At 37.0% G+C, this 9911-nt stretch overlaps 1 protein-coding gene across 1 annotated transcript in view; it reads right to left on the bottom strand.

The window, feature by feature from the left end:
• LOC106880639 (glycoprotein-N-acetylgalactosamine 3-beta-galactosyltransferase 1) overlaps positions 1-9911 on the bottom strand; it is a 32984-nt gene that overhangs the window by 20737 nt on the left and 2336 nt on the right. The window lies entirely within an intron of this gene.

Genomic DNA, 9911 nt, shown 5'->3' with positions numbered 1-9911 from the left:
TACACATAATTATATATATGTGTGTGTGTGTGTGTGTGTGTGTGTGTGTGTATATATATATATATATACACACAACTGTATATGTATATATGTGTGCCTATATGTGTATGTGTGTATATATATTTATACATACACACATATACATACATATATATGCATACACATACACACACACACACATATATATATACACACATACATACATATATATATACATACACACATATACATACATATATATACATACACACATATACATACATACATATACACATATACATACATATAGATATACATACACACATACATATATATGTATATATATATTCTTCTCTCTTCATAACTACTTTTACCGAATTGACTAGTTTTTCATGAATTCTTCTAATTACGCAATTATATTAAATTACATCTGAATTTCTAGAACATGCCACAAGACACATGATTATGTTACACAAGTAGTGTTTGCTTGTGCAATATGTAACCATTTGCCTTAACTTTATGCTTCCATTCATATGTCAGATGGTGTTTAAGAATATTAAATTTGCGTCATGACTTCACTGATATTTCAGTTTGTCCGTGCTGGAAAGATGAAAGCAAATTCGTCTTCACTAGGATTTGAACTCAGATATAACAGCTATAACTATAACTATACTGCAAGCATTTTGTTGAGCAATTCAACTTGGCCATATACATCTTGGTTGAACAGATGTATGGTCCACAGCATTCCATTTGAGATCAATACAGGCCATCCAAAGTTTAATCTTATTTATTCTAATTGATCAATATATCTTTTAACTTTTATGGGTTTCAGCCAGAAGCTGAGGCCATGCTGGTGCACCATTGTAAGAGGCTTGCTTCTGAGTTCAATCTCACTGTGTGGCACCTTGGGCAAGTGTTTTGGTAGATGGACACTGAAAGAAGCCCGTAATATATGTATGTATAAATGTATGTATGTACATGTTTATGTTTGTTGTGTGTCTCTGTTTGCCCCCCCCCCCGCTGATGTTAGCAGTTTGACAAAAGAGACTGATAGAGTAAGCACTAGGCTTACGAAGAATAAGTCCTGCAGTTGATTTCTTCGACTAAAGGCGGTGCTCCAGCATGGCCGCAGTCAAATGACTGAAACAAGTAAAAAATACATATTCATCCATTCATAAACACATACACACACATCTTTTATCTTTCACTTGTTTGACACTTTAGTGCGGCCATGCTGGGGCACCACCTTGGAGAGTTTTACTTGAACAAATCAACCCCAGGACTTATTTTTTTCAAGACTAATACTTATTTTATTGGTCTCTTTGGATGAACCACTAAGTTACAGAGATATACAGTGTACAGTGTACAGAAACATAAACACACCACCATCAGTTGTCAAGCAGTGGTGGGAGATAAACAGAGATGCACATACATACATCATCATCATTTGACATCCGTTTTCCATGTTGGCATGGGTTGGACAGTTTGACTGAGGTCAGGCAAACACAGACATATACATACATATATTTATATATATACGACGAGCTTCTTTCAGTCTCCCTCTACCAAATCCGCTCACATGGCTTTGGTCGGCTTGTGGCTATAGTAGAAGAAACATGCCTAAGGTGCCACGCATTGGGACTGAACCCAGAACCATGTGATTGGGAAGTGAGCTTCTTACCACACAACTACGCCCGATATATACATTTACTTATACCGCATTTATCTAAACACACACACACATATACCATATTTATATAAATACCAGTAAACATAATGGGCACATGAGATCTGCAACATTTATATAAATAAACACAAATGGGTGTGCCGAATATATACGCACAGATATATTAACAATGAGAATACTATATAACAACCTCTTAAGCATTATCTGAGTCTGCTAATTAAAGAAAACCAAATTACTAATAGTTACCCAACTGAATATAAACCTAGTATACACAAATTAGTTTTACAGTACCAGATGCCAAAGAGTAGCTAGCAATTGAAGCACCAATAATGTGTGTTCTTTCTAACACTCCAAAGGCTCTATAGAAGTTGCTGATTGCATCTGTTGCCAAGGCAACTTAATCAACAGTGGAGAAGGGGGCTATGAAAGCTTAGCAGCCAGAATAAGAATAACATGGGGGGGGGAGGCATTTATTACCTCTTCTGACATCAAGTGGATTCTCTCTTTGAGTATAAGGTAGATGATGAAGGATAGACTGTCTGATGAAATCAAGACAAAGCTTTATAAAAGCGCTAACTGATACATCTAGTTTAAATAATAACTTCCTGAACATGAATCTATTCCCAGATAAAGCAACATTTCAAGCTTTTTTGTTCCTTCCATAAGACAATTCTATAAATATATGGAAATATGGCCTGAGTAAAGGTAGAGAGTAAGCATGCTGGATGTGCAGTGTTAGCATGTGTGAATGATGAGGTACAGAAGTGCTGAGAGAAAAGATAGGGATAAGAACAATTCAATGGAGTATGTTACAGAAACAATTCGATTAGTATGAATTATATAGAAAGGAATAAAGGCCCCATTCAGTTATGAATGACCATGGGATTGCACCTAGAAAGTTACCCTCCGAGGCACAAGTCTGGGCAAGGTTATTTATGAAAGACCAGCAGTTGCCCATGTACACCAGTCTCCCCTCTTCACACCACAGATGTTATCCAAGGAAAAGGCAAAGGCTGATACAGCTTGGCACCAATGACGTCGCAACTCATTTCTACAGCTGAGTGAACTGAAGCAACATGAAATAAAGTGTCTTGCTTAAGAACACAACATACACAAATATTATCATAAGAAGCTTTCATTCCATGTAAGTAAGATGGAGGATATTTTGTAATATGATGGAGGATATATGTGTATGCATATGTGGGGGGGTGTTGAAAAAACTCTCATTCTGTCACGCTCCCTTCATAAATAAGTAAAGTTACACCATTCCTACAGACAATCACTTTCTCTGAGGATATGAAATACAAAATGTAAGGGAGAGAGAGAGAGGAAAGCTGTTTCTGATAGACAGTTTCTGTTCACTTGGAAGCTAATACATGGTCAGTCAACATACTGAAAATAGCAAGCAAAACTCTCCAAATCACATCCTATCATATTAAATGCCATTTTGTAACCACGTAGTCCCTGATTTACAAACAACAGGATTTTCACATGTGGAACACTTCTGACCATACTGTCTGGGAACACACAACAGCAAAGCCAATCAGGAAAGGCTGCAGTATGAGTATTCAACCTTTCAGATACAGCAGTTAAATTTTGCTATATCACATTCAACCATCTTAAATATAGTCTTATAGATAGTGGCAATATAATATATTCATACATATTTTTATATCCTTGTTAGATGTTGGATATATAATTTATGCAACAGAGGCTTAATCAATGTGTTCACATGATGTGTTTTATGAGACTACCAAAACATTCTCTCCAACTACTACTCTTTATAAGTGTTCGGCTAGTTCATTCTTTTAATCCCCTAGGGGTGTCAATGGCAGTCATGACTGTATGCTTAAATAGGTTGCTTTGCAACCACATGGTCTTGAGTTTGGGAATGGTTAAATCTTAATTTTGAGGTGGGTAGGACAACGTGAAGCAATTTCAGTGGTCATCACAATCATCAGGCCTAAAACCACCTGACTTTTTCTTGTGGCTGTATTGAAAGATCGTGTTTGCTCCCTCAAACCAAAAACAATTAATGAATTAAAACAAGCAATTTCTGATAAATTTTCTGCAATTAACGTGGAAATGTGTCGAAAGGTTTGTGGAAGTGTTGTTGGTAGGGTTTAGCATTGTACTAAAAACGAATGGGAGCATTTTGAACAGGTTAATTGAAGGACACAATGCAATAAACCTGTGAGGTCCTTAGCCCCCTATTTTATAGGTTCCACTAGACGGTCTCACAAACACAAAAACATGCTTTTACATAATCAAATAATACATTTAAACTTGTTCTAAGTGGCCTCTTCAAGTGTTTTGTTATAAAGCTTATCACATTCTCAACACCTGATGCTAAGTATAGACCTGCTCTTTTCAAGACAACTTTGCTGTCAATTCATATTTTCATTCTTTAGTCATGAAAATGACATTTCACCTGAAAAATATTTACTGTGGCCATGCGATAAAAAGTTTGCTTCCCAACCATATGGGTCTGGGTTCAATCCCACTGCACAGGACCATGAGTATCTTCTACTACAGCCCTAAGCCAATCAACGCTTTGAGTGGATTTGGTAGATGGAAACTGAAAGAATCCCATCACGTGTGTGCTTGTGCCCCACCACCACCACCACCACCACTTGACAACCAGTGTTGGTTTGTTTACATCCTCATAAATTAGTAGATCATCAAAAGAGAGACCAATAGAATAACTACCAGGTTTAAAACTGAGTGCTGAGATGAATTTGTTTGATTAAACTCTTCAATGCAGTACTCCAGCATGGCCACAGTCCAAAAACTAAAACAAGTATAAGATAAAAGATCAGATAAGTATACTCATAACACAGCTCTTCCAGATTTGGAGAAAACTTGATGAATTTTGTCTAAGAAGATGATTTCATATTAGAGACATGTTTGTGATAAATTTATTCTTTTATTGGATAATTCTGCTTGACAAGTATGGCACTGCCTTAGTTCACCTGTAAGATAAATTAATATAAACATCATTTGGAAACTATTTAATCAAAGTTTCTACTGCCCCCATTAAATGTTTTAACCCTGAAACTTCTAAATTAGATAAAAATATAATTTTATATGCAACACAGAGTGTTACTCTCCTGCTCAAATTTTCTTCAATAGTCTCTATTGTAAAAACAAAGGAGTTTACATAAAATATGTCTCTTTATCAGCATAAAAAACAAACAGAATTATTCATCACCATCATCATTTAACGCCCCTTTTTCCATGCTGGCATGGGTTGGACAGTTCAACAACAACAGACAAACCAGAGGATTCCACCAAGTTCTACGTCTGCTTTGGCACGGGTTTCTGTTACGCTCTTCCTAATGCCAACCAATCAACACAATGTACTGGATTGTTTTTACATGATACCAGCACCAGTGAGGTTGCCAAGCACCCACAAGATAAGAGCCCTCAACTGAGCAGGTTATAGACTGGAGGAAAACTATGACAGAGGGAGAGCAGCAAGTGTCTTGCTGAAGAGTTGAATACATGGCTTGGCCACCTGAAAAGTGAGAGAGAGAAAGAAAGAGAGCAGAAAGAGATGTGAAGTCCAGGTACAACATGAATATGGAGCAGAATAGAAAATGTACTTACTGAAAATAGTGTGACAGATGATTAGAGACAGGGAATGAGTCGTTGATTTGTTTTTCTCACTCTTCTTCTCTCTGCACCAGTAGCACAGCTAGGGTGGGGTGACAGGGACTGTCCACCCTGGATGTAGCTTTTACGGTGGCAGCACTTTTAGATCTGCTCTTTAAGCCTGCATTGGCTTGAGGGCCCTGGTGGATGGTGCAAACTCAAGGACTTCCTCAGGCAACACGCACACACACACGCTAGCTAAACCATGGTTCTGTACACTTGTATACCAGGTAATCTGGATTTTACTTCTTGTTCCAAAGGTCTTTTTCAGTCCAGAACAATTAATGGGAAAATATTCAATCAGGAATAGTTTGTGCATATTTTCGCAACTGATTGTATTTACACCAATGTTGGCCATTTGCAGATCCTGGAGAGCCACACTGGTTTTGTGAAACTTCACCAGCAAATGCTTCCACAGAGGAGCACTGCCTTAAAGGATGTTAGTCGAAGAAATCGACCCCAGGACTTATTCTTTGTAAGCCTAATACTCATTCTATAGGTCTCTTTTGCCAAACAGCTAAGTTACAACATAAACACACCAGCATCGGTTGTCAAATAATGACAGAAGTTCAAACACAGATACACAAATATATATATATATATATATATATACGACGGGCTTCTTTCAGTTTCCGTCTACCAAATCCATTTACAAGGCTTTGGTCAGCCTGAGGCCATAGTAGAAGACACTTGCCCAAGTTGCCATGCTGATATACTGGTAGAAGAACTACTTCATTTGTTTTCAGTGGTGTTGCCAAGTGCAGCCTGGCAATAGCTACATTTTCAAACTGCACCTCTATCATTCCAAATTTCTTTCCTCTGGCAAGGTACGAAATCCCTGGCCAGACTGTCTCAACGCCTTTTCTCTTTGTACCGTCGACATATTCTCAATTTTTCTGGCTGTCACTGAGTACATTCTATAAATTACCATTCTTTCCACTACTTCTTTGGTGGGGAACACCTTCACTTTGTTCCCCTCCTTCTCAAGCATTCCCTTAAACTTGCTTACAACCTCCAACTTTATGTCTTTGCACTTCTCTTCCATTGCTGCAGCATAACTTCTTTCTTCCATAGCCTTGTCTATTTTCTTCAGGCACTCTGCCATTTCTTCCTCAGACAACTCATAGGGAGGGCAGCTTTCCACGTTTGACACAGAACAACTTAAACTTTCACAACTCCTCAATCGATGCCCCTCCATCACACAAGAGAAAAAATATCGCGCAGGCAATAAAACACATCTAACTCACACAAATCCAACAAAACAAATGAATCAGGGTAAACTGGAAGCAAGCTTCTTACGACACAGCCATGCCTGCACCTATACACACATATATATATATATATATATATATATATAGCCTTGGGAAAATATATATATGTCTAGCCATGGGAAAATATAATCTTGCTCAGAAATGAAGGTCGATAACAAAAAGAGCATCTAGCCATAAAATATCTGCCTCAATGATTTCTGACTGACCAACGCAAAGTGGAAGTTAAAAAGATTATGATGATGATAATATATGGAGGATTTGTATGAACAGCTGGCAATGCACCACAAATACATATATATACATATATATATATATATATATATATATATATATATATATATATATATATATATATATATATATATATATATATATATAGGATGTATTCTCCTGTCGTTAGACAACGTTTGAGGGTCTGACAATTTGTTACCGAACAACCACTCAGATGATTTGTTTATAGGGATCAATTGTTTGTGTAGACATAAGCTCACTCCCTCCATCAGATCGACATTACCTGTACAGGTGCAATGGGTGTCACATGTCAAATGTCGAAATGATCATAGAGCAATGTGAAATGAAGTGCTTTGCTCAAGAACACAATGTAACAACCAGTCTGGGAATTGAACCCAAGATCTCACAGGTGCATTATAGTATTAATGATAACAGATACTTTTCATATTCACAATTTTATTTAACAGTTATTGTGGTTAACTGGCAGCTGAAACTGAATTAAGAGGAAACACAGTAACCACCAGGATAATATATGGCTTTATAAATGGTAAAGGATAAAGACCCCGCTCTTTGGTCATGAATGACCATGGGATTGCACCTAGAAAGTTCCCCTCTGTAGCAAGGTTGTTTGTGGAAGACCAGCAGTCACCCTCTGCACACCATCAATGTTATCCAAGGGAAAGGCAAAGACCGATACAGCTTGGCACCAGTGACGTAGCTGAGTGAACTGGAGCAACATGAAATTAAGTGTCTTGCTCAAGAACACAACACACAGCCTGGTCCAAGAATTGAATTCACTAACCTCATGATTGTGCACCCAACACTTTAACCACTGAGTGGCTCAGTGGCTAGAACGTCAGGCTCACAATCACATATATATATATGCTTTTATTTGTTTCAGTCCATATTCTTATGGGGACGTAAACACACTAATATCGGTCGTCAAGCGATGGTGTTGGGGGGGGGGGAACAAACAAACACACACACACTACGGGTTCCTTTCAGTTTCCGTCTACGAAATCCACTCACAAGGCTTTGATCGGCCTGGGGCTGTAGTAGAAGACACGTGTCCAAGGTGCCACGCAGTAGGACTGAACCTAGAACCATGTGGTTAGTAAGCAAGCCACTCCTGCGACTATATATATATATATATATATATATATATATATATACACACACATATATATACATAGATGTATTAGTTAAAATTTATAGAAAAACAAAAGACGAAGTCAGGTGTAGGGACAAGCAAGTGTATTAATTTAACACTCAGGAAAATGAGAACGTCTTTTACGTTTCAAGCCTCCGCTCTTCCACAGAAAGGAACAATAGAAAATAAACAGTGTGAATGAAAAAAAAACTTGTAGATTTCACCGAGACACACATAGATTCACACATAAATAATAAGCAAACACATTGTTGTCTAGTTGTTTTTTTTTTTTTTTATAAATACAAAGATTATTTTATATGGCGCAACACATTTTGTAATAGAGATTGTAAAATAGATTGAATATATCAGATTATATTACAAATACTTTGTTTCATGCTTAACCTCAAATAGGTCCTGGTATAGCAGAGCTTATGATCTAAGCAGATCCACCCGTGACGAATCAAAGACTATTACGTGATGTGTCCTTTGCCTCTTGTTTTAAATTTAAGGAGTCATTTGAGTGACATTTGGCTGTTTTTTCTAATAAATCAAGTTAAAGAACAGCTAGTCTAGAGTTTCTCAAACTGACAAATACGAAGACCCTTTCACTCCAGCCCTTCAGCATTTAATCCGGCTATATGAGGCCCAAATATTCTACCAGTTTTATGCTAAAACTGACCAGAACCAACCTCTCACACATAACCTACAATGTCATTCTAAAAATATATAAATACACCATTTAAATCTCGAAGCTACAAGATAATGCATGGTTAATTTAAAATAACATGAATAAATAAGCAATACATTTGACAAAGAAATCTGAATCTTAAAGGACTTGATATTAATGAAATTTTTTTAGCAATCCTATCCTATTCACGATTTTGCAGGCATAAAAATTGTTTCTTCGGTGTGTTCGGCAAGTTAAAATAGTTGGAAACTATCTTTTTTAACCCTTTTGATACCAACCCGCTTAAGACCGCCCTTGATTTTATAACAAACTTCTTGTTTTAAAATGATCAAACTTTTATGTTAATTTTCTTCCAAACACCAGATTAAAATTGACAGTTCTTAAAATGAAATAAACCAAGAGCAGTGTATTTTAACAGAAATATCACAATGAAAAGGTTTTAAATATAGCAACGTGTTCGCTCCCCAAATTTTTATTCTTTTTCAATCCTCATTTAAAGCCTTCTATCTATGAGTTTTATTTATTTTTTTCCTAGGTACAGTAGAGTAGACTCAGATCAATATTATCCAATGTTTTCGTTTCTTAAAAGGCGTGATTTCAGGGAGATTTGATTGGTTTTTCTAGAGAAGTCGCGCAACCATGTACAGGCACCCTCATTAACTAGACGGGGGCATTATCTTTATCGGATATAAATGCAGCAATATCGGTATATTGTTTCTTGTTCCTAGCTTATATTCAGAAAATATGGTCCTCTGGTACCCGATAAACATAACATAAAACAGCCCCAATACGTGGTCACTCGACTTGCTGGAAATAATAGTCACATCTTAAAACCACAGCTTATCGTTTTAGAAAAAGAGCGCGTTGGACGCGATTCAAGGTTCTCTAACATACGAAACAAATAAGGAACGGTCACGGCTTGAATGTCTCAGATCAGTGCTAACCTAAACAACAAATCACACACACACACACACACAACAAATCACAATCACAAAAGTAAAACAAAATATAAACACTTTCAGACACACATGGAGTCTTACGTTCACGCGAATTCTCGAAACCAAATATTAAGACACTAATTAACAAATGTTATTCCTAACTCCATGCATAATACGGAGGGGTGTGAACTAGTGTTTGGCGAACTAACCAACCTCCCTTGACAATTCCTATTATTATAAGAGACACACATACATACACACACACACACACATACACACACACACACACACATACACACACATATATATATAT

This window comes from Octopus bimaculoides, chromosome 9 (assembly GCF_001194135.2).
Source record: "Octopus bimaculoides isolate UCB-OBI-ISO-001 chromosome 9, ASM119413v2, whole genome shotgun sequence".
NCBI lineage: Eukaryota > Metazoa > Mollusca > Cephalopoda > Octopoda > Octopodidae > Octopus > Octopus bimaculoides.
This window is presented reverse-complemented; position numbering and strand designations above follow the sequence as displayed.